Source organism: Lepisma saccharinum, chromosome 12 (assembly GCF_977018435.1).
Source record: "Lepisma saccharinum chromosome 12, izLepSacc3.1, whole genome shotgun sequence".
NCBI lineage: Eukaryota > Metazoa > Arthropoda > Insecta > Zygentoma > Lepismatidae > Lepisma > Lepisma saccharinum.
The window spans coordinates 65,046,614-65,073,113 of NC_139240.1; the positions used below are offsets into that span (position 1 = coordinate 65,046,614).

The 26,500-nt window shown below is 38.5% G+C and overlaps 2 protein-coding genes across 2 annotated transcripts in view; one reads left to right on the top strand and one right to left on the bottom strand.

The window, feature by feature from the left end:
* The window catches only part of LOC145996173 (polypeptide N-acetylgalactosaminyltransferase 1-like), a 125,558-nt gene extending 123,096 nt beyond the window's left edge, over nt 1-2,462 (bottom strand). Inside the window, exon 1 of the mRNA XM_083132526.1 lies at nt 2,347-2,462. The gene's annotated coding sequence lies outside the window, so the exon portion shown is untranslated. The remainder of the gene's footprint in view (nt 1-2,346) is intronic.
* Nucleotides 2,463-12,220: 9,758 nt separating this feature from the next.
* LOC145996175 (poly(ADP-ribose) glycohydrolase-like) overlaps nt 12,221-26,500 on the top strand; it is a 135,146-nt gene continuing 120,866 nt past the window's right edge. Inside the window, exon 1 of the mRNA XM_083132528.1 lies at nt 12,221-12,632. The gene's annotated coding sequence lies outside the window, so the exon portion shown is untranslated. The remainder of the gene's footprint in view (nt 12,633-26,500) is intronic.

Genomic DNA, 26,500 nt, shown 5'->3' on the forward strand with positions numbered 1-26,500 from the left:
TTACTTCACTTCATTCTTCTGCCACTTTTGGCTAATCTCGAAGATAAGGGTGAGTGGCAACACTGAGGATTGTACTATTAGCTGTGAACCCAGGCCTCGTTAATCTGTATGAAGCAGTGCAGACTAGGGATGGCCAAAAATATCCGGAAACCCTTGATTACAAAGCGATGACGTTACTCTACGCCTTCGGGGAGGCCCACGATTATTATTTGTTAATGAGATCTTAATGCACACTAAGTCAAGAAGGCTTAAGTGGGCAGGCCATGTGGCACGAATGGGAGAGGAAAGAAGAGTTTACAGGATTCTTGTTGGGGAAACCTGATGGTAAGATACCTGTAGGAAGGCCAAGACGAAGATGGAGGGATAACGTTGAGATGGACATAAAGGAAATCGGCAGGGATGGAAAAGAGTATATAGATCTTGCTCAATATAGGGACAGATGGAAGGCCTGTGTTGCTGCAGCCATAAACCTTCGGGTTTAAGAAGGCCAGAGAGTTAGCTAGTTAATGCGCACTTAGCCGCAACTATTTTACCAAGTATAATATTTATTTATGTGGTTTTGAACTTTTTAAACCCACTCACGATCTAGTCAAGGAAGGTTCCGAGTACGAGGCCCGGTCTGGGCATGAGTGTCCGCTGAATCCCATCGCCGCCATATAGCTTTTTAGGATGCGAAATACACACATGCATATAAGGGGGGGGGGGCACATTCATTTGTACCTGGAAAATTTATCGTTTCAAATACAGATATATATTAGGCCCAGGTTCTGCATGGTGGCTACGCAATTGCGTATCACAAAACCGTAATCTTACATATTTTCTTGTGAATAGTTAAATTGGTGAAGATCCATGTTGTCAAATGTACAATTCAAGCTTATTTGAATGTTAATTTAACTGTCTGTGGATGCACATTGAGATTCGAATCCCAATTTAAACTGTAGAACACGCTGCGAAATACTGGGGAGACAGGGGGGATCCCCCCACCAACAATCTTGACCTCAAAATTCCTCCCCACCAAAACTTTCGTGGGGGGTTTGTTATAATAACAAAAGATAAGCAATTAGTCTGGACTTCAAATATTCTTTATCAAGATTCAAGGATAGTATCAAATGCTGAATGCTTTCTTTCTCTCTCTCTCTCTTTCAAGAGATCATTAGCAGATTACACTAATAACAAAACATGCACAATAAAAGTAAAACAAGAATGAAAGACAAATATAAGTATGGAATCTAGATATAGAATACAAAAACTTATACACAATAGAACTATTCCAACAATTTTGTATTTTATTGACACCTTTAATCAGTTAGTAAAGGAATTTGTGTGCTATCTACTTTATAAATATCTGATATACATGATAGTAACAAATCAATTCCTTTATATGTATTTTAATAATAATATATTAATAATATATTTAGTAATTTATTTTATGTTTAATAACATTATATGTAAACGATATAATAATATTTGTGTTGTTGAATTTGTGTGCGTGTACAGATTAAGATCTTCCTCCCCCCACCAGTCTTCAATCATTTCGCACCCTGCTGTAGATCCAGTCCCGATTAGCTTCTCTGTGCATAAAGCGGGAAAAAACTCAAATGTAATGCTTTAGATTTTGACCAATATGTTTCTTCTTTGATTATACAATTAGTTCAAAAAGCTTACTAAACCAATTATTACATACGGCCATGAAATTAGGCCTCTTTGTGAAACAATTCAGGGAGGTGGAGAAATCATAGGCGCAACTTCGCGGAGCATTGGGGGGGGGGGCACTTTCCACCCCCAAATTTGCAACTTTATTTTTTAAAAAACATCCCCGGACATGAGAAGCAAAGTAATGAGTATTTTTTATGATTTTGCAAATTTAACAGTTGTTTAGCAAAGAAGTCCTGGGCGCTATCTTTATTAAATAGAAAACTTTTTTATTATGCCACCCCCATCCTCCAAGTTACGCGCATGCGAAAAAATTTTAGGCTTGGGCTAATTTGTAAATTTGTTTCGAAGCATTAGCTTTTTCTTCTCATCACCATATCAAAGAGCTATATACTTTATCTAATACGTTCGGAGTACAACGACTTAGAGTTACCAATTAGCACAAGAGCCGCTTCCATCTCAGATCCCGCGAAAGAAAGAAATAGCACCTACGTAACGTGACGTCACCTCAAGGAACTTGCGTGAGAGTCTGGTTTGCAAGTCTTTGGAACTGAGCACGAAGGTAAAAGCGCACGGAACGGAGGCGTTGTCCTTCAAACCACATCTCTGTGGCGCAGGTAGAATCGAAAGCATTCGGTTCACTCTTTCACTGCGATATTCTACAACACAAAAGTACATGTTCTCTGCACTTACCTGATTCACTTTCACGACAGCGGGTGCATCGCTGGTTGTTCTTGGAGATCGGCGTCCGTGAGAGTCACCTGGGCTGTTTGGCGGCCTCCCGATGACTCAGGTGTGTCGGACATTTGCTCGCTGGAGGATGAGGAGGGCGGGCGAGCAAGGGGGGGAAGCGGCATCACAATGAGGCAGTGCATTGTCCCCTGGCTACCGCGGCTGAAAGAGAAAGTGTTTTCCCCCAATTATTTCGCCGGTTGTGCTTTGATGGTTGCATATGTTCTTGGGATTCTTAAGGTCGTTTGGATCTGCTGCTTCCTTGGTGTCGGTGCCTGGAGGGGGAGATGGGCTACTTACCGAGGACGTACAGAGGGGAGGTCAGGGGTCCTGCAATAAATAATAATAACAATAATAATCGTGTTTCAACCTCTTGGGCCGCTCTTATAACCAACGCTTGTCCATAGGAGTTGAGTTGGTTTGAGTTGTTAAGTCCGCTTTGTGCACTGTAAGGCTAATCGGGATTGGACCTAAAGTTTAAAGTGGTATCCGAACCACTGTGCCTCCACCGGGTATCGAACCCGGGACCCTCCTGCCTCACCATTTCCCTAAAAAGGAAGAAACTCGATTCTGCTTATTATCTTGAAAAATCCCTTCAAAAAAGTTTCCTCTCAAAAAGATCTCGGAGTTATCATCGACGAAAAACTAAACTTTAATGAGCACATTACGAACACTACTAAAAGAGCAATGCGTCTTCTCGGTCTTCTGTACAGATTCACTGAAATCCAAAACCAATCATCCATCAGCATATTTTAAAAATCCCTTTTCTCCCCCATTCTTGAATACTGCTCTCCTATCTGGACCATGGCTTCAAAAACAAATCTTTCCCGGATTGATTCTGTCCTCAACTTTTTCCTCGCCATTGCTCGCCACAGAATACCTTCTCTCAGGCACCTTCACAAAACAGATATTATGTCTGTCTTCAATATCCAACCACCACACACTCGTCGCGAATTAGCAGACATGAAATTCTTGCACAAAATCATGAATGGTAAAATTAAATGCGATTTTCTGCTCAACCAATTTCATCTACGTGTCCCCACACTGCCAACTCGCAACGTTAAGCTCTTTCACAATCCCACCACAACCCTCCGAATGTGGACATATTCTTGCCAGAACAAAGTTTTAGACAATTGTTAACGATGAATGTATAATTTTGATTTGTTTTCAGTGCCATCTTGTACTCTATTTTGTTGTTGTTGTTATTGTTATTTTCCTGCTGTTACTGTTTCAGTGTAAAATGGTCATTCAGTACTGTATCTGAAACTTTGCGTAAAATAAATAAATAAATAATTAATAAAAAGTGGCAATAACATAAACACAAAGAAAGTTACATATAATGCTAATAGTGGTAACTTTTTAAATATTTTGTGGTAAAAATAATAATGTTAATATTGAAGAGAAAAATTATAAAAATAACCAAGAGAAGTTAAACATTTTTTTATTATTATGTTGTGGTTGCGACTAGTTTTGATCCCGTTGCTGCTCCAGCAGGTATTGCTTTGATGTTTCTTTTGAATGTGGTTCGGGGTTTGCTAGATTTCAGCGAGGTTTGCATTCCCTGTACGCCACTACTGTAAAGATGAGCAAATGACAGTTTTAAAGTCGGATACAAAGTACTGCGCAATGTGCCACCATCCTGGACCGAACCTGGAACCCCTTGATTACAAGACGACAGCGTTACAACGAAGCCCTTACATTAAGATAAGAACTCGCGATGTTGTAATTAATATCCAGGGGGTGGGTCCATGGGATCCGGACACCCCCACCCCCCAAAAAAAATCCTTTCCTTCTTTTGAAAATACTATGGTAGATTCAGCATACTTTCCAATGAGACACTTGATGTGGCAGTATCGAGTTTTTTATATAGGACATTTTCTCTGTGTGCACGGTTGTGGATTCTGAAAATAATACCCACTAAAAGTTTTTTTTTTTTTTCACACTGCGTAGTGATATGCCAGCTGAAAATCTGACTTCAGTTAAATGGAGCTGTCCGAGTGAACCATCCCAAGCAATTGATCTTCTAGCCGCAGTTGAAAAGGGGGCTTTCTTAATTGTACTCTGTGAAGAGGTTTTCAGTTTTACTGTACAGTTGTGAAAGTATTTAGAGCCCTCGTTACAATTTAGCCTCTGCTCTTTATTACCCAAGAGATGTCACAGAACTGCTTCAGAGACTTCGGGAGATTTCAGATGAATTGTTCAGCCAAATATTTTATTCAATTCTGAAATTACGATTCCAAGAATTAAAAAAAGAAAAGATAATTATCCTCATACTATTATAGAAGGGGGATGCGTCATTGGCCTTGGGGGTTGAGCACCCCTGGCTGGACGTCCCAAATTTACTTTCTGGATACGCCCCTGTTCCCTTCATCAGTTTCATTATAGCATCAACCTCCCCGATGGCGTGGTGGTAGCGTCGTCGCCTTTGTAATCAAGGAGTCCCGGGTTTGATACCCGGTGGAGGCACAAGTGTTCAGATCCCACTTTAAACTGTAGGTCCAGTCCCGATTAGCCTTACTGTGCATAACACTTTAAAACACCAAATCAACCAAAGCATTACAGCATCATCACCCCTCCTCATCTTCGCGATTAGACAAAAGTGGCAGCAAAGCGAATTAAAATAAATCAAATCGATCAAGCATTCAATCAAATTTTGTACTGACAGTGTCTACAAGAATTTTGGAAAAAGGATCTTAGTACCATTTTAAGAAAGGCTAAGTCTGGTTATACATTACTAAAATTTTTCTATACCAAAGCCATTAGCTGTAGGTTTCTGCATCCAGAAATTTGGAAATCATTTTCTGGAGTGCGGATCCCGACGGGAATTTCTTTCCAGCAAGATCAAGTTAAAACTTTCTTGGCTCCAAATTTAAAGTCAACGCTTATGAACTTCACTATATAGCTCCTGGTGGAAAACAAGGGGCATTCTGTCTCGCATAAAAATTAACAATTACACTTTTAATACGTACGAGTATATCAGGGGTTCTCCAACTTTTTCGTTTCACGCCGCCATTAGTGTTTCAAGATTTTTCTGCGGCGCCCAAGTCAGAATGTAGGCCTATCTAACACTTGTATGTACAGTGGTGGCCAAAAGTCTGGAAAATGCTTTAAGATATCTCTCTTTTGGCTTTCACATACAAATAAATTTTATATATCCTTCTATTCTTTTGTTTTCTATTAGCCTACACATTCATACAAGTGGCAGGGTATTATATAATTCGTTTCTGTAAATAATAATATATTTTTCTTCTTCTTCTTCTGCAAAGGTTGGTTTCTCATTTGAACTATATATAATTTTATCAATGACTTCAAAGCTTATTCTTAAGTAGCGAACAATATTATAAGGGTATTATTGAGTTCATTGTGGAAGTTTCTTTTGCAACATTTTTGGCTTCATTTGTTGTTACTGTGAGCACATTGTTGCTTGATAAATACCAGTGATTGTTGTTGAGAAACAGTGAATATATGTGAAATTGAGAAGATACAGTACAGCTGTATTCTGAACACTTGTTAGTGGGATTTGAAAATTGAAAGTGGAAGGAGACACTTCCTTTTAGTTTTTTGTGTGTCTGTGTTTTTTGAACTCTTCTCATTTATTATACAAATATAAACTAGTGCTAGTGTGTTAGCTAGTGTGTATTTTCATCACCTGCACCTGTCTTTCCGGGAATAATGTTGGCATGAAGCAAAAAGGGATCTGAACTGAGCCCAGAGATCAGCATATTGCATCAAGAGCGTAAGTCAAAATCCGAAATTGCAGCCCAAATCAAGATAGCTCTAAGTGCTGTCACGAAAACACTGAATAGAATTCAAGAAATCGGTTCATTCAAGTCTCGCACACGAAATGGCAGGCCACGTGTTACGTCTGATGGAACAGACACAGCAATCGTTAGATTATGCAAACAATCTATCCCAAAACTACTTCTGCTAAAATAAGATCAAACCTTCCAGAAGACATCAACAAACCGAGTTGCTGAACCATTAGACGTAGACTGTTTGATGCAGGTCTGAAATCCTACACTCCAGCAAAGAAGCCGAAACTATCACAAAAAAATATCACTGATCGTATACAATTTTGTCGTCGTAACATGGCTTGGACAGCAGAGGACTGGGAATCAGTGATGTTTTCTGATGAATCAACATTTACTCAGTTTTTCCATTATAATAAATATGTAAGACGCCCCAAAAACAAAAGGTATGACCATAGTTATGTCATTTCTACTGTGGAGCAAGCAGAAAAAGTGATTGGCTGGGGTTGTATTTCCGTAAAAGGACGTGGATCACTATGGATAATGCCATGGAACACTACCATAAATGGAGAGGTGTATCTACAGATCCTTGAACAGAAGCTTCCAGCTCTTATGGACATTCATCAGTGTACTTATTTTCAACAGGATGGAGCTACTTGAGACTGTACTAAGAAAGTGAAATCCAGGCTAACCTCGCGCGACTACCAGTTGCTCCATCCATGGCCAGGCAGTTCGCCAGATCTAAACATCGTAGATAATGCATGGTCCATAATGAAAATGAAGGTCTCGGAGAAGTCCTCAACGTCATACAATTACCTGGTACAAAAAATCAAGGAAGTATGGGTCACTGAAATTACGCCAAATTACTGTCAACGCTTGGCGCACTCTACTTCCAAACGGATATTGGAAGTGTTAAAAAACAAAGGACATGCTACAAAATACTAGAGTATGGAAATTATGATAATTTGTATCTATATTTGTTCAAGTAATCTTATAGTATACATTTTAAAAATAAAATGTAAAATTTCATCAATTGTATTAAGTGTGAGAGAATTAAAAAGTATGAATAATTTAAAATTTTGATGATTTTCCAGACTTTTGGCCACCACTGTAGTATGGTTAGGTAGCTTGCCTTAAGTTAAAAAATAAACACATATTTCAAATTCAGAAACATTTTATATGTAAAAAGTACTAAGTAAGCACATGTTTGGAACAATCATTTCAGTGAAAATATTGGAAAATTTCGCGGCACCCCTGTAAGCTAACACATTTTGGTAACATTTGACGTTTATCATCGATAGGCCTACCAACTTGATCAGCAAGTACAACTGGCCTTCAGATACAACAATCGAACAAAAGTTAACTTAAATATACAACCAAATATCTTGAAAAACTATAAAAATGTTCTGGAAGTGAAGGCCTAGTAAATTCCGGTTTAACGCGACATAAATTATTTTGATTGGCACGGCCGTCTGTCTGTGGAGATTTTTATTGTTCCGAAACCATTCGAACTAGAAATATACGTTTCGGTGGACTGAAACAGCTTTAGTCTAATATGAGAAAAAGGATGCTGATCTGATAAATGTTTAACCAGTGGCGTGCACAAGGAGGTTGGTCGGGGTCATAACCTCTTTATCAATGGCCTGACCCCCGCCCCCTTTAAACATTTCTGGCGACGCCTATCCTCTACCCCGAGCATACTCTGCCTGTCCACACATTACACAATCAAACGTACATTTCCACCCCAGGAAAGTCCGGTAATGAGTTCGGGAAATGCAACCTTTTAAAGGTGCATTAGTATGCTTGCCACAGGATACAAAATTAACAGGAAGACGTTAACGGTAGCTGAGGAACTTCTTTTTTCTTTCTTATTGATTTTCTCTGCCAAGCCACTAACTAAACAAGCTTCGCAGGTAATGGTCAATATATCACGTGACGAATACCTGACCAGTATTCAGAGTATGCACTTACGACGGATGCTTCTGGACTGCGTAAAATTACTTCCTGAAACTTTAGACGTGTATTTTTCATTTACTTGCCCGGGTGGTGACATCGGAGTCCTGGACTATGTGATATGTGTAGAATATGAATATACACAATGTAAGGGGACACTTGTCAAGACTTCAAACACCTCCTATCGATTTAGTAAACTATGTATTTGCAATAATTGTGTAATGAAATAAACAAACCTCAAAATTGTTCATAACACAATATTGGTTGAAAGGGTTTTGAAAGTTTATATCACACAAAAAAAATGTTTTTTAAACATAAAAGCACAATTCTAATAAGTACAGATAATTGTACTGTAATTTTTTGGGAAATCTAAGTAAAAAAAATGGCTATCTCAGCTCAAAATATGGAACCTTTACCTTCTTTCTCTCACCCATTCAATTGTCCATAGTCCTACAGTATTGGGCTACTGTTCGTTGAACTCCATCCCTTATTTTGTATAGGCTATATACAGCCAGGCGTATATATGTTGTTCGAAATGTTCTGAGAGGAACGACATACCTAAGCCCTGCGTCAGGTCAACCTTGCAGCAGGTTTTAGCATATGTAGATCCAAACGTGCGCGCAAGAATATAGTTCCACTGAGACGGGTTCTGTTCCGACACAACTGCATACTTGCAAGAAAACAGTTATTTAATTTGTAATATACAGACAAAATAATACATTGATTAGCAGGTATGGACTTAATTGGTTGCAATCACTGTGCAGACGAACTTAGAACCGCAGATTCGCCAACTCGAATCTGTAATGCGTTGAAGAGACATTGAAACTTTAGAGCGAGTCGAGCGAGACTGAATGCGTTGCAGAGCGCGTGAAATCGCTGATACCAGTGTTGCACCTCCCACTATTTTAACCCTATGTTTATTGTAGAGCGGCGAGAATGGCTGAATCTCCTGTTCAGCGCGCGGTTTTACCCGAATGTTATTTTGGGCTTCATCCGAAAGGAAATGTTCTTCAAAGTCAAGCAAGTTGTTTTAAATGCATAATCCTCCTTGCGGCAACAAGATCAAAGTAAAACAGGGCGTGAGGTGATTTGCCGTCAATGTGCACACGAATTGTATCACGGGTGTTGAATGATTTGCGGTTTGAGTTTAGCAAGAGGAAACGATTGTTTGTTGTTTGACGACAAAAGAATCTCCGCGGTATTAAAATATATCGCAGTGAGAAGAAACATGTTTATTATTTGGACGAGACGTCCTTCAACTCGGTGAGTGGGGGAAGGGGGAATAAACCATGGAAGGATACCACCATGCAAAACCACCGCCAGGGCTGAAGAAACCGACGATGAGGGGAAGGGGGAGGCTTATTGTTTCACCCACTGGCGGCAATGAAAGCTTTGTTGAAGGCGCATATTTACTGTTCCGCGCAAAGAAAGGGAAGGGTGATTATCAGCAACAAATAGACAGACCAAGATTTGAATCCTGGTTTAGTGAAGTGATTCATAAATTGAAACCAGAGTAATAGCGACAGACAATGCACCTGATTGTATATATCACCAATAACAAATCATGCTTTTTTGGTGGTACAACTTGAAGTGCGTGTGTCTTACAGTAACGGATGTATTGCGAACGAAGCAACCAAGTTTTTCATAAATCTATTTCTTTCTAAACCAAAAACAATAATTTGTCATTAAATTCAAGAGGGGCCTATCGTTGTTTACTTTTATCTTTGTTTATTTTTATTTTTGCGTGCTCGAAATATACACACATGCTCTCATGTTTAGAAGTTGTTTCGCTCTTATATTAATGACACATTTATTAAATAATATATGCGCAGAAAGTACTTTTAAAATGTTATGTTTCAGGAGACAAAGAGAAGCAAAAATACAATCCACTTGACATGCATGCGGGTTTTGATGTGTTGTGCGGTTGGCAATACTGTAGATTTTCTCAGTGTCTCCGATGTAAGCAGCTCGGCGGTTGAGGAAAGACTGGCACGGAAGATTCTGAGCTCAGTTCTCGCGCGGATTGATACATAAAACCTGCTGCAAGGTTAACCTGACGCTTGGCTTATGCTTCACCGTTGCATATATAGAGAAAAAATGCCAAATTTCTAGGAAGCGTAGCAACAAGCTTCATCCAGTAAAACGTTGGAAGGTTATTCTAAATGACTGACAAATTTCACTCAAACCCGACACCAGACCAATTCGCGATAAAAATTACCACCTGAGCGCTAGTGTCGTTTCCAATATGGCCGCTCTAAGTAGGATAAATCTTTGTTTACATTCAGCAGTAGTACAAAATAGCAGCGTGTTGTCATGACTGGTATGGTAAAAAACGTTTAAATTACGCATTATTTTTTTAATATTGCGAATGCGATGTGAATTCCAGGTACTCTAACAAACGTGAAGTTGTACTGAGAACGAAGCATTTAATTATGATAAGCAAAAGTAACACTGAAAATGCAGACGAAACTATGTATACGCACTGGTTGTCCAAAGTAGTGCTGTATCATCTGCACGTTATGTTGTAACTGGGGTTCTCGGAAATTATTTGAAAATAAAGGAATTGAAATTGACCTGTACTTGAAAAGCTGGGACAGGAGAAAATTGCGAACATATCGTTGCAGTTCTTTCTCGAAAGAGAAAGGCTGGTTTAATAATAATATTCACGATTTCATGACCAGGCTATACTAACTGAAAAAGGACATCGTACTGAATGAAACAGTAACATTAGCATGTCCACTTTTTTTTCTGGTTACATTTGACATTAATTCATTCTCAAACTATTTTCATCTTGTCTCTTAATCGACTTGCACCTGTTCCAAATTTCACACATACGTAATACCGGTAATACATGGACGCATTGGGTAAGACGGTTCATGATTTTTCGAAAAATAATAATACAAAAAAAAATGTATTTATAAAGTACAATTTAAAACTTTACTTTCATGGTAATATATATTTATCTCTCGAAAAATAAAGTAAGCAGACTCGTGCATTCTTCGTAATTTCCTTGCCGAATTACAGTGTGTTATATCCCCTATACCAATCTTCTGTCAATTACGTTTTCCCTGATGATTAACAAATTTCATTTTGTTGATTCCACGGGGTGGAAACACATGAACGCTTTTAATTTGTTCTGACCCGTAAAACGATTTAGAGCAAAAAAAAAAAAAAAAACTGAACAGTAGACCTTACTCTCTCGCATATTCCCCATGCTTTAAACGACTTCAACGCAACGTATCCTACTTAGAGTACTTCCTGAAAAGCCCACCAGATGGCATATCGGTTAATTTTAATCGCGAATACGTAAGTATCTAGCATGTGTAAATATTTCAGCTCAAATGTTATACATATACAGCAATGTAGTCAGAATGTTTGTGTTATGTTACTTCCTAAAGGGTGGTATTTGAAGGCAAATGAGATGAAAACTATATGTATAATTTATATAATATGCCGATGCTTCAATAAGTAGTTACTGGAATCAAAAGGTTTATTACCAAATAATAACCTAGGCAATGTCCTATAATTGCTGATAGTTTCGTTTCCAATATGTGTACAAAAAAATGCAGTTTTCAGTGTTGAGACACGTGCGCTTTTCAAGCGGCAGATAAAAAAAGAAGACAAGCAGTGGATGCTGCTGCCACCTAGTGTTGTACTTCCGAATTCTGAGAATAATGTGGATCAGAATCGAATAGGGAGCATTATTTTTTGGATTCTCCTCGTACTTGCAATCTAATAGGGTAATAATGCTGTGAGCGATGACGATTGCCAGTATCTTCCGTTCTTTAATTCCATTACAGAGCTTAATGGTACTAATAAATGAGTAATAAAGGAAGGAAAATTGGTGAGCAGTTCTTATACAGCTCTTGCCAGTTTCGCCGGGAATTTGAAAGGAAATTTGGACTCGCTGATTAACAGTATCACACAACTTTCTCATCCCAGAACATGATAAGAAATCAGCAATAATGAGGCAGTGGCGTTTCCATTATTTCCTCTCTCTCGGTGACATGAACACAATAGTCAACAAAACCAGAGCGTGGGAGTCAAGCGTGTCTTTATGAGCTTTGGGCAGCCATAAGGAATCAGGAATCTTGAATTTACGACTGGCAGTCATTCACATAGATACGAGCTTGCAGAAGATTCCCTGTCAGCTAGCGACGCCCAGTTTCACTCTTTCGATTTCTCTTTACAACTTTATGCTTCTTCACAAACTGAGTCTCATAATCTGTTTTCGACTTCATGCAACATGCAGCCAAGATTTTTAGAACTATACGAATTGAACCAATTGTTTCTTGTGTTCTGATGAGGTAATCTCTACCAGAAGTGAACTTATCCAAACCATGAAAACCGGAATCTGTGCAGGTGTGTTAAATTATGCAGGCGTAGCGATAGATATGTCACGCAACTGAACCCTCTTCACTCAAGGGATTTATCTATTGGGAGGACTGCCAAGATGTGTGAGAATGCTGCTCCAAAAATCTTCATCCGAGTTCTGTCTCTGCCGCCCCAAAACGTTTTACTGAACGTCCTGGATTATTAAGTTAGGTACTTATCTAAAGATTTTCAAAAGATACTTTTCTTTCTTTTCGTTTGTAAGCGCCGCTATGCACTATACATTTCGCCACACGCACCAAAGGAAACTAAAAACGGAACTACCTCGCGGTAGTTGCACTGGCCACGAACTGAGAAACAAGGATGTTGATATCAACCGTCAATATCCTTCCACTTTACTCTCAATTGTTGGTATTCAAAATGTTTACATTATTTTCTTCGAGGAGCAATTGCTTATATTCGAGCACTGTTACGTGACCTCGTGCGACTTCCTTTGCAGTCTGAGACGCACTCCGATTAAAATACAGTACTGGAAATAGTGTTATGATGTAAGAAGTTACTTAAACGCTAGGAACTAATTGAAGACTAAAAATGGTAAACGCTGTTAAGTGCCACAATAATTCACAGTTTTCCACGTTAAACTGTGAAATGTGACATGCTTTATAATGTGGTAAACATGAAATGTGGCTGGTAACCATCCAAGTAGTTCAAAGGGCGTGTAAAGAGGCACTAAGCCCCGCGACAGGTTAAGTTTGCAGCAGGTTGTATGTATCAATCCACTCTAGAGCGACATTCAACATCCCCGTGCCAGTCTCACCCTAACCGCTGAACTGTTCATATCACAGACAGTGAGAAAATCCGCAGTATTGAAGCGGAACTATTTTCTGCGCGCACGTTTGGGTCTATATATGCGAAAAGTTGCTGCAAGGTTAACCTGTCGCGGGGCTTAGTGTGAACGTTCTTACGGGCTGATGTGCTGAACGATGCAATTTCCCAACACTTTCGCTTTTGACAACGTTTACCACTTTTAGTCTTCATTTCCTTCTAAGGTAATAGTCGATGGTATTTGTCACATCTGCAGGGACGGCGACAGGGGTGGGCACGGGTGGGCAAGCGCCCACCCAAAAATTCCTGTGCCCACCCGATTGCCCACCCAATCAAATTCAATAAGTACCTACATATACTTGGAGATAGCTATATGAATGATTCGTTAAATAAGTGTATTCTGGTGTTCATAACATGTATATTTTACTTGTGAATATTATCTATGCTAGAAATGTTAACATATTGCCAACCCATAAAAAGCCAATTTTGTCATTAGAAAGCGAAAGCAATTACTAGAGCTATTGAAACAAAAACTGTGATCAAATGAATACTTCCATGTTTAAAAGCAGTTAGTAGGCTTAGGAGGCTCAAAAGTATTATGCTGGGTATGATCAAGATTAGATCAGAATTTAGGGTGAACTTGAGGGCTGCAGCTCCGGGCCTCCACATACGTATATAAATCCCGGCCTGGGTATGGTTAAAATAATCTCTAAATAAACAAATAAAAACATCATCTTAGCGTTACTTCCTCCGGTAACACAATACATTATTTCAACTTTTTAATTATTATTATTATTGTTAGAATAATTTAATCAAGAAGACTTAATTGGCCATGTGACACGAATGGTAGAGGAAAGAAGAGTTTATAGGATTCTTGTTGGGAAACCTGATGGTAAGAGACCATTAGGAAGCCCAAGACGAAGATGGAGGAATAACGTTGATATGGACTTAAAATAAATCGGCAAGGATGGGAAAGATAGGATTGATCATGCTGCGAATAGGGACAGATGGAAGGCTTGTGTTGCTGCAGCCACAAACCTTCGGGTTTAAGTATGCTAGAGAGTAAAATATAGTTTCAATTAGCTCTGCATTGAAATTCCAGAAGTGTCCTTTTTATTTCATTACACTTTTTATATATCTGTTGTCTTCCAATATCAATATGGTATGCGAAATATCAACTTTATATTTATTCTACTAATAAGAAGGAATCACAATAATCACTACAATACTGAAGTGAATAAATTTTAATAAACAAGTTATGTATGGAAAAAGCTACAGAATTATTCAATTACTAATGAGTGGCTTATCCTATTTAGTAATCCTCGTCCCACACATAAATTTTGCCACATTAAACAAAATCTGTAGATACAGTTGAAGTAAAGAAAGAAAGTTATGTCACGAAGTATCCAGAAGACGATTTTGTTAGTTTTCGTTTTAAGCCCACTTTTATACTCAGATAGGCTAATCGGAACTAAACCTACAGTTTAACGTGTAGTCCGAACTTGTGTGTATTGTGCTTCCACCAGAGGAGGGGAAGTCGAACACAGGACCTCTTCATTATAATGCGACAGCGTTATGCCATTGGGGAAGAATATACAGAAAGAACTCGCACCAAACGTGGCATTTTATCACCACAGAAGATGCGTCCATTTTAAGAGGGTGATTGCCTGAGACAAATATTTGAGACTTTCGGAAAACAACGTCATTGTTCACGGAATTAGTTGCCTTGATCCACTAATGAAACGCTGTGCAATTGAAACTACCACCTCAACTTTCTAAGAGCTATGGACTAATGAAATTCCATTTTTTGAAGAGTAAGTTCTGGTTGATTTGTTTTATTTAAAGCCATTTTTCTGTTAATTTTGATAATGGCGACGATAAGGTTCAATGGTAATTAGATGAAAGTAACTAAGGGGCGAAAACAAACACATACTGACACTCTAAATACAAATCCTATAGTGTTGTCCACGGGACGAGACGGGACAGGCTTTTAAAAATTCGAGACGAGACGAGATTGACCATGTGTCATGAGACAAACGAATATTTTCGAGACGAGACAGCATTTCCACGAGACGAGACAGGCCAAGTCTCGTCTCATGGGCAACACTAAAATCCTCATAAATTATTACTTTGACAGTGATTCCAATCGCCAGGGACTCGTTGCCCTGAAAGAATAAAGTTTCCAGGGTATGCTGCACATGGTAGAGGTTGAAATTCTAGTGTGTTCGAAATGGTCACACCATACAACCCAAGTCATCTATGAAAAATAGATGAATTATTTCTGGCACGGTGATCAACTTCGATGAATTCCCTGTGTCCTAAATCATTTTGTTACCTCAAAAAATATGTTCATGTGACCATACGCATGGCCGTATTTAGAGGGGGGGTTTCTAGGGTTCAAACCCCCCCCGAAACTTCCGACATGTTGGATTAATGGAAGTTCAGAAACCAAAATGTGTAACAAATTTTCAATTTTTTTCTTCGAAACATCACAAAAATACAAGGAAACAATGTTGAAACGATCGAGCTAGAATTTTCATACATTTGGAATTCTGAAACTTGAGTGAAACAGGATTTATTCTCAGAATCGTAGCCCACCCGCGACCCCTCCATTTTCACTTCTGCTGTTATCTTTCCAGAGTTGTTCCTGCGTCACAAGGAATATAGACTGAAGATTCCCTTATGATTGTCCCAAAATTCCCTTTCCAGCTTTTAAATTCCCTGTCCGAAAAAGTCGAAAATACCCCTTGATAGGAGTTCAAACCTAAGATCTCCAGTTTCTTAGCGCATTACGCTCACGATTGAGGCTAAGGTTTTAAAAAGAATAACTGGTTCCACACTTTTCAAAATTCCAAAAATTTAATTTTAAAGTCAAACAACAAAAACTTTATCATTAAAATTTCCATCTAACATTTAAAGCTTTTTCTTGAAGGTATCTAAAGTTTAATGACGAAGTATAATAATTGTGTTTTTCAGTACACACTGTAAAAAAAACAAAAAAAAAAACAACTTGTGCTGGATATTCACTCATCTGCTGGATTGAGTAACAATAATATAATAATAATTATTATTATTAGTATTATTATTATGAAATTTTAATTATTATTGTACAATTATTGTTATTATTTCTATTATTCAAATTTCTGGCGACGCCCATGGGAACAATTATGATTGAACCCCCCCCGAAAATTTTTCCTGCCTACGGCCATGACCATACGTGTATTGCTTCTCCCGCATTAGTAACATGACAGTTCAGAAAACGAATAGCAACTTAGCTAATAATCTCTTCAATTCTGAACAGATTTTTCAATCTTACTTGTTTATTACTTATGACGAGTGATGTTTTGTCAAAATAACCTTTCATTAGCCTAGGAATACTTCCATGGACAATGAACAAATAATTTGTTTTCCGTGTGTGTTTTAAATCATTCCTAATAAGACGTTAATTTAATCCAAACATTCAGTGGCGGCGATTAGGAGTGGGAAGTGGGGGATGCAGTTCCCCCCGCCACATTTTGCCACTTTTTGCCCCCCTTTATGCTAAGCCTTTTCTACCAAGAAAAAGTATATTGTCCTTGCCCCTCAAATGTTGGCACCCAATCGCCGCTAATACAAACATTCAGATAGATTTCTCAGTTGTACAAACCTTGCAAGCTAAGAAAAGTGACCCCCAAGGAGTAAGAAACTCTTTCAGTCAAAAACTCATACGATGAAAATACTATGCTCAGGAACATGCATTTACATTACGAGAAACTTCACGATGGTCTACCATCGCACTTTCTGTCATAGTCGCCGAATACATAAAATCAAGTATGTGCCTTGTATTTGCAACACAAGCTTAAACCTAATTCACATTTATTTCACTGTATTAACATGCATGAAAGAATGTGATTAGAATGTATGGCTGCGCATGTGTAACACTTCCTTGAAATAATTGTGTCCATCAGAGACAAAACGAAAGGAAATGGAACAAGATGCGACAATAGATTAGAAAAGATAAAGAGGAAAACAAGAAAAGGAAAGGGAAAAGAAGTAAGAGGGAATTCGGGAGTTGTAGAGAGAGGGGGATACATATGTCTTACATACACATATATACTATATATGGTTTTACATTTATACTGCCCACCCTAATTTATCAATAAGGAGCTTCTGCCCACCCGGTCGAAAATTTCTGGCGCCGCCCCTGCACATCTGCCCCTTCAGCACATCATTTCTGAGCGGACCTTAGGATAGCCTAGTGGCAAATTCTCCCTGGTGATGATATGATGAAATTGGTGGGACACTCACAAAGAACACCCAGGCCAGGATTCGAACTCAAGCCCCCGGCATTGGAGCGCCACGTTGTTAGTCAAAAATCAAAACATACAATGGTATACATGGGTTGGAAATTTAATAGTTGCAACTATTTATTCTCAAATGATACAAAAGAGATATCTCTGTGAAACTTATACACCCCTTCGATGTAGTCGCCAGCATTGCGTACAACTGCTGCCAGCGATGTGGAAATCGCAGTATACCTGTAGCAACGCGTGTTTTGTTGTTGGTTTGAATGGAGCGGTCTATTGCATAAAGAATCTCTGGAACAGTTCGGAAGCTTCATCTTAGGTATCCAATTAAAGTCACAGAGGCTGGTAGAGCATCTGCAAGCCCCAGTCGAGCTAACAAATCAGCCAAAGGTTTTGCTACATGCGCTCGAGCATTGTCCTGCAAAATGATGGGAGGATTCAGCAAAAAGTGTCCCCTCTTCTTTTGCAATGCAGGTCGCAGGCAGAAATTTCCAGTGGGGGGAAATTCTACTGACTGTCTAGGAACAGCATGAGATAATGACTTTGTGTCATATAACATTTCCCCCCATGGATAATCTCTCTCTCTCCCTCTCAGAGGGGGGACACAAGTACCCAAGGGGGTAAATCTCCCCTTCCCCCCTACAAATACCACCCTGGTCGCAGGTTTATGTTTGTAATTGTGTTAATTGTATTGAGTCTTTATAATGTCGGATAGTAACATTTCACCAAGTGGCATATTAGATATTATTCACAGATTGATCGATTGATGTGGCATGGCTACATCAGCACTTAGGCTATTTGCATACATTACATGAAGTTAAACCCCTTACCATAACTAAAATCAACACTGGAGGACTAAAATCTCTCTATAAATAATAACCTGTGGCACAACAGCCTATGAGGGTCAGGGCCTACACAGACTGCCGGCCTCACTACATGTTTCAGCAGGGACGGGCAATCATCCACCTCGTTATGTGATGTGTGGTCAGCACGACGAATCCCCATTCATTGTTGTAGTTTTGCATGACTAGGTTATGCCACTCATTTGTGGTTCCCCAATTTCATCATAATAGCAAGTGGCCACTGGTCCCATACACAGGCCGAAAAATCTCTGGAGAAAAGTTGTTACACTTTCCCTCAGGAGACTCGAATGTACAGACCAAGCCCGAGCCATGCAGAATTTGGTGTGATACGAAAATGACGGCTTCCATGCCGATGTTCCATACTCTTAAACTATAACGTGTGTGACCATATCAAGCATTCAGCCACAACCATCGTAGTGTCGAAACTAATGAGAGTACTCCAACTTTGGGACCACTCCGTACCATACAGGCCACAACTCAAAACTTGAAACCTTAGGAGGAGGAGGAATCGTGAGTCAAGCACTGAATGTGCTCAGCTACAGGGTGTTTTTTTTTCCCCTCAAGGTGAAGGTTTTATCATATCGGGTTTTGTCTATTAGTGAGTCAGTCCTTTTATTAGCACTCTGACTCAAGTGTTTCTAATATTTTTAAATGGCATGTTGGGTTTAGATGTCCTTCCCACAACTGTCGCAGTAATTGACTATTTTGTTTATCATTCTTGGCTGGAGTTGCCGGCTTCACATTTGAAGATTCAGACTATCTTGATTGTTACGACGTTTGTTTTTTCCGGTTTTCCCCCTTCATCCCTTCAACAACTTATACATTGATGTGGGAGCAGAGTAACATTCACTTCAAATAAGTACAACCACGACAAAAGAGAAATTTGCCATTATCAGGAATCAAATTATAAGCATTCCAACAATATATTCCATACACTGCAATGGTGTATTTTTCATGTTACCGTATTACTGCCCAACTTTTTCTTATCTATTTTTTTTTAAAAAAATAGCTGTAATCTCATATAAAACAACTCATATTTTATATTATACAAGCTTTTAAACCAGAATTTAAGCAAACTATTTAAAGAACTTAACGTACATTACTGATAATTGTATAACACACCCTTCTATTAACCAGGTTTAATCCCCAGTTATACGAGGGGGGGGGCAAGGGATCCAAAGTGAATGACTATTTAAAAACATGGGCTGCGTGTGGTCAGTTCACCTCTAGAAGCAGCGTGGCCAGGAGAAAACTGCTTGTTTCTTTCTGTTTCTGTGCCGTGCTTGGCAGAGGCAGTGTAGCTACATGAAGGGGAATATCCCTTGGTGAAAGGAAATCCAGGTACTATTTTCAGGTGAAAAGGGAAATTTTATGAAAAATATCGAAATTGCAGGAAAATTTGAAGATGTCGGAATACAATTTTTGTTTTACTTCCATGCCTGCATTGGTGTTTTATTTCTATTATATCTAATGTATATGGATACTGGGTGTATAATAAATATGTTCAATAAATAAGAATTTGTTACAGTAAGCCAGGTCAAATTTTCATGATACGTCACTGATACACTGATAGTAAATTAAAATTAGTGTGAAATTTAGGTCTAATCAACTTGAGTATGAGAACTTAGTGATCATAATCATGCCTTCATTTGTATCAACAGAAGGATAAATAACGTTCAAAACTGAATGTAACATAACAATACTATATTATAGTAGTTTAGAATACAACTTTTATACAAAATTTATTCATTAGCATTATTTTACATGCAATTTGTGTATTTGCAATTCATATCACAGTTACTATTTGCATTTTTGCTCATACAATGCATTCCAAAATATACCTATTACATTTCTATTTCTTACTATCTATTGGTGCAAAATGGGAGGAAGGAACAGGATTGCTTTCCAGCTACAAATAAATTTGGCTTCTTTCCCAACCACACTGCATTTGCCATACATATCACATTTTGAGAATCTTTTGTCTGACGACAAAAACTGGCATCAAAATGAACAAACATACCTACATCCAAAGTATTAGTCATATGTTTGCTGCTATTTTTAACGTGTACCTCACTAGGTTTAAACAAAACATCCAGCACTCTTCCTTGAAACACACACACTATAACACCCTCATCTTCAGACATGATCTTGAGCACTTTTCCATTGTAACCAGCCAACTCTAAGCATGACGGTCCGTCCTCTGAAAAAAGTTTTGCATACAATGGAAGTTTTTCAGTGGCATGCATTTTTACTAACTGAAGTCTTGTTTGGATTGGAGTGTTACGTTTTGCTTTGTGCATCCTACAATGAAACTTTTTCCATCTTCGATCACCGGTGTCAAGTTTTCTGATTTCACTGCTCAAGATTTGAAATAACAAGGGGCGCGTCTGCCGGATCTTTCTCCATTCCGTGATCATTCTCGTCAGGCCCTTACGAGTTCTAAGAATGTTACTGGGAAGCGTTTTCCTCAATCGCGTTGCAAATGACTTTGTGAAAAACAGATGCAAGAATGAAAAATTGTCATCCTGAATAACCTTCCACTTCCTTCTGAAGTTTCTATTCATTTTTGTTACAATGACGACTGGGCCCTGTTTCTTACATGTCTTTTTCTTCCTGCGTTTCTTTTTTTTACTTGTTACACTTGACAGAACTGATGAATAACTTTGTCTACAGGAAGTACAATTTGTACCATCTTTTATATCAGGTATTTCCAATGGAGTGGTAGAAATAACGTTCCGAGTTTCACTGGATATTTCAGTCACATGGGGCTCAATGTTTTTTCTTGAGGTAGATATTTGCAAGGAACTATCACAGGCAATATCCGTAGCCTGTTTATTTGGATTAGATACTTCTGATGTGATATTACAGAAACTTGAGCTATCACTTCTAGCACTGGGCACTTCCAAATTATTTTCGAAAGGGAGGCACAAGTTGTCAATTGTGTCAAACATTTCTAATGTAGTCACCTCTGAAAGACTGAGAATTATTCCAAAACGGGTGAACTCCATCTTGACCCAATGGAGAAGATGCACTTACAACCACATTACTGACAAACTTTCTGTTAATGATATATTCCTGAAGTTCCACTCAGATACGGATCCAGACTGAGCAGCATTCAGGAAAATGTGGTCTTGATGAATGAACTGAAAAGAAAAAAAAGATGAAAATTAATCCTCATAGAAATTTATGTTTCTTAGGTTTCGCCCCAGCATGAAATGTCTCAAACAGAAATATGGTAGGTAAAGTTCACCGTGCAATTTGCACCATGCCACGAGGATATGGGAGTAAAGGCTCCACACATTCTTCGATCGTGGACATTTTGGAGGTGATGTGATCAGCACCATGCTTTAGCCCTCCCCCACATGTACCCACTTATTTGAGGCAGCCAAAGTAGCTTTATGAAGGGACAAGGCCAGAAAAATCCAACCTTTGATCACCCATCCCAGGAAATAAACCCGAGTCTACCACATGGCAGTCACGATGCCCTACTAACTAGACCACTGCAGCTCCTAAACAGAAACATGACTATAATATTCAAACACAGGACAATACAGATAATTCCCAGTGTACTTTAGCTACCATATAAGGTCCATTTCAAAATAATTTTCACGAAGGTATCTGTGAGACAGGTAACCTGCAATGCAATGTAAAATGGCATGAAGAAATGTGGATTTACATGATTTGGGGGCCTCCCCGACGGCATAGTGGTATCGCCGTTGCCTTGCAATCAAGGGGCCCCTGGGTTCAATACTCAGTGGAAGCACATAGTGGTTCAGATCACATTTTACACTGTAGGTCTAGTTCCGATTAGCCCTACTGTGCATACAGTTGGCTTAAGAACAGCAACTCAATCAATCAATCTAATGTTATGGTTCCATGTTTTAGTCTTGACCGAGTCACATTTTTGCTCTTAATTTCTTCAGTACACAAAATATTTTCAAGCAATCCAAGTCCCGTAAAGCTGAGACATGAGAAACAATGTTACCTAGTCCAGGTGTTCCCAAACGTTTTTGTTTCACGTCGCCCTTAGTGTTTCAAGGTTTTCCCACGTCGCAAGCCTATTTAACACTTGCAACACTCAATTAGTTTGCTTGCTTAAGTTAAAAAATAAACATACTTCAAATTCAGAAACATTTTATGTGTAAAAAGTACTAAATAAGCACATATTTTAAACAATCATATCATTTCAGTGAAAATATTGAAACATTTCACGGTGCTCCTGTAAGCTAGCCACAGCACCCTGCGTACGCTTTGGGAACCACTGTCCTAGTTAGTAAGCCTCATAGTTCAATCTTGTTTGGAACAAATTATTTTTTATATATAACTAAATGGCATTAGAGTGTATACTATTTAAATTTGTATTTATGAACTTCAACTCATGACCATGTCACAGCTGCATTCCGTAGTTTTTTTTTTATGGTGAATATAAATATTCTAAGAGTGAATGCACTTAATTTTCCCGTTCAACTCATGGGTTGCTTATAAAGTTAATAAAATACTAAAAGATAAGACTGTATCGAGAACTACATTTTGGGAGGATCCAAAGCAAGTGCTGTGCATAAGGGCATGTCCAAAAATGTTTGAAGGTAGGATGAGGGGGGTAATAACTATTATAGACCAATAAAAACACACCAATGAAAAATGCATTATTATTATTATATTCTTTGGGGTATTATTCTACTCGATCCACCAGATACTTCTTTTTTCACCATTTCGTACAGTTCGTGTACTGAAATGCATACTGTGTTATTATCTCTTACACACTTTGTTCAAGAAAAAGCTTTAAAAGAGGAAATTTTAGTCATAGTGGGGTCTCGCATAAACTCTAATTTCGGAATTTTGAAAAAGTAAAATCTTTTATTTTTTGGTTAAATGGTAGAATATGAAAACATAAACAGCTTCCCCTATTTTACACTAAATATTTTTGATTTAACACCATTTTTATATCGTTATTGTGTTCACATAACTATCTGAATTTTATTTCCATTATCAACTATAAAAATATCAGATTTCTCAATTCGTCGGTGGACTTGTGTGAACTCCCTCCCCTGCCGATGCCAGCGCTGCACATATAATAATAATAATAATAGTTTATAATGGGATAATAAAATTAATATGACTATTATTAACAGCAATAATTTTAAAATAGGTAAATTAAATCGTTATCATCATTATCACATGAACAGATAAACAGATGACATAATAATATTATATATGATAGCACTATTCATCATCCAGCTTATGCCTAGTCAAGATCACTAGCTGTCCTACAAGAGAAAATAATGTAAAAGTATTTAAATGCATTAGTTATTGGGGAAACAGGGAAGAAGTAGTTCAGAGAGAGCTTGATAGTTGGAATGGGGAAATCAGAAGAGCAGAAATGAAATTCAGTGCAGAAAAGAGCCAGGTGCTAATAACAACAAGAGGCAAGAGCCGGAAATGAACCAAGAGTAAAGATGGACAAGATTTGAGGGTATTGGAGAGCTTCAAATATCTAGGAAGCATAATTGAGAGAAGTGGAGGAATAGATGAGGAGGTAAACAGAAGAGGACAAATGGGTGGTGGACTATATCAAAGCATTCGATTAATATGGAACAAGGATGTACCTATGAAATGCAAGAATGTAATATATAACACATACTATGTATCGATAAATATGTATGGAGCAGAGACTTGGACAATGACAGAGACAAAAGAAAGATGCAGGCAGTGGAGATGAAATTTTTAAGGGATAGAATAAGGAATGAGGAGATCTGACAGACAGTGGGTGTGGTGAAGCTTCAGGATAGATCAGGCACAGATGAGATGGTTCGGACACATGAAGAGGATGGATGCAGAAAGACTACCAGTAAGAGCTTATAATGCACAAGGAGTGGGAATAAGGCCAAGGGAGAGACCAAGATGTTGGTGGAAAGAGCAGATAGGGGAGAGTGTTAGGAGAGAGGACAAGATTGGAACAACGTGGAAAGAGGAGTTGTCGAAGACCAGGAAAGCCAACCCAGACAGAGGCAGGAAACAGCGAAGGATGATGATGATGAGTTACTGAATACCAGAAAGGTTGCTATATCCTGCCAATGAAAAGTAAAGTCATGATCATTATTTATATGCATATTATTAGTAGTAATGGTATGGATAAACTTTTAGAGGCACTTTCAACATAAAGCTCTATCATCACAACCTAATCCCTTCCTTCATGTAAGTTCTCCAAAAATAAATCCACTTCATATTATAAAATATTTAGCTTTCCGTATTTCACCACATAATCATCGCCACCGTACAATGGTCGCACCCTGTTCCTTTCAGCCCAAAAATTTGTTTATAACCTTTCATTGCATTATCGCTGCATCGGAGTGGCAGATACAAAACCAAAGATAGAGGCACAGAATCTTCTTCAGACACACAAGACAAAATTTTGTAAGTCCGTACTTTGCAACACAGTAGTAAATTTTCTCAAATGTAATGTTTTGACTATAATACACAAATCAACAATAACTGATATGTTAAACTTTATTAGACCGGAAAAATGTTTGCAAAACTGTCACGAAGGTTCTTAGAAAACTATTGAATTTTATGGACTATACAATATTCTGTGCATCCTAATCTTGCATAAAAGTGAGTTTACCTAGTTTTTAAGTACCGGTAATACAAACACATTTTTTTTAAGAGAGAAAAAGCTTCATATAATAGTCACACTCCACTTTTTGGCATGGTGTGGGACCACTTGTTTTTCTGCATGGGAAGATCAATGCCAGTCACTATTGCAGCATTCTGGGGGATCATCTCCATCCTTTTGTCCAGACTTTATTTCCTGGGGACCGACCGCTTTTTCAAGATGACAACGCTCCTATCCACACTGCTGGGTCTGTCCAAACATGGTTTGAAGAACATGACGATGAAGTAGGACATCTTGAATGGCCCCCACAGTCTCCTGACCTGAACATTATAGAACATTTGTGGGGATATTTGGAGTCCAAACTTCGTGCTCGAAGTCCACCTCCAGCCACACTTTCGGAATTGGAGACTGCTCTGGAGGAAGAATGGCTCCATATTCCCTTAAACATTGTGCATGACCTCTATGCATCCATCCCACGTCGCATACAAAGTGTACTTCAGTCACAGGGTGGTCCAACCCCCTATTAATAAAGATTTTCTCTACATTCACAGGTGTTCGTATTATTTTGTCCCCCATCTGTACATATTCAATGTAGATCATTGCCAGTTCACCTTCCATTAACACCACGACAATTGGGGCATCAAAATTACATTTTTTTAAAAAATAGACTGAAAAGGAATATTGATCTACATTGCTCCATGCAATCAATCACTTAATAACACTTAAAATATGATTCTCATTGATTTGCTTTATTTTACTTTGCTTGTTGTGCCACTTTTGGCTAATTTGCGAAGATGGGGGTGAGTGATGATATGATAAATTTATGAATGGACACTCGCAAACATCCATGCCCAGGTCGGGATTCGAAACCGGGACCCCTGGCGTCGTAGTGTGATGTGCTAACCACTCTACCACGGGGGCCGCCAAAATATGTTTCTGATTGATTTGGTTTATTTTACATCGATTTCCTGCCACTCTTGGCTAATCGTGAAGATGTGAACGAGTGATATGACGAAATTAATAAAGGGACACTTACAAAGAACACCTATGTACAGCCTGGGATTCAAACCAGGGACCCTTGCGTTGAAGCACACTGTGCTAACCACTGTGACTTAAATAAATAACTTGTTTTCTCTGCTAACTGTTACCCCAGGCCACTGAATTGTAAACTCCATTTTATAATTAGGCACCTGCATAAAGGTGTTTAAAGTGTGTTTGAATATTAAGTGCTATGGTATATGGGGCAATTACAGATGTGACAACAAAAAATTACCATTTCTGACGCAAAGAGTAAAACGTTTTATTCTCAGTTTTACTGAAGTGACACACAACACATGAATTCTCCTTTGAGGTTCTTCACTGAGTTAGACCACTCAGTAGAGCATTTGTGGACGGTCTGTGGTGCATTTCATGAGGATATGCTAGATTCTATAGTAAGAATCTAAAGGTAGAGCAGTCGAACCACAGAGAACAATTTTTTGTGGAGTATAAGCA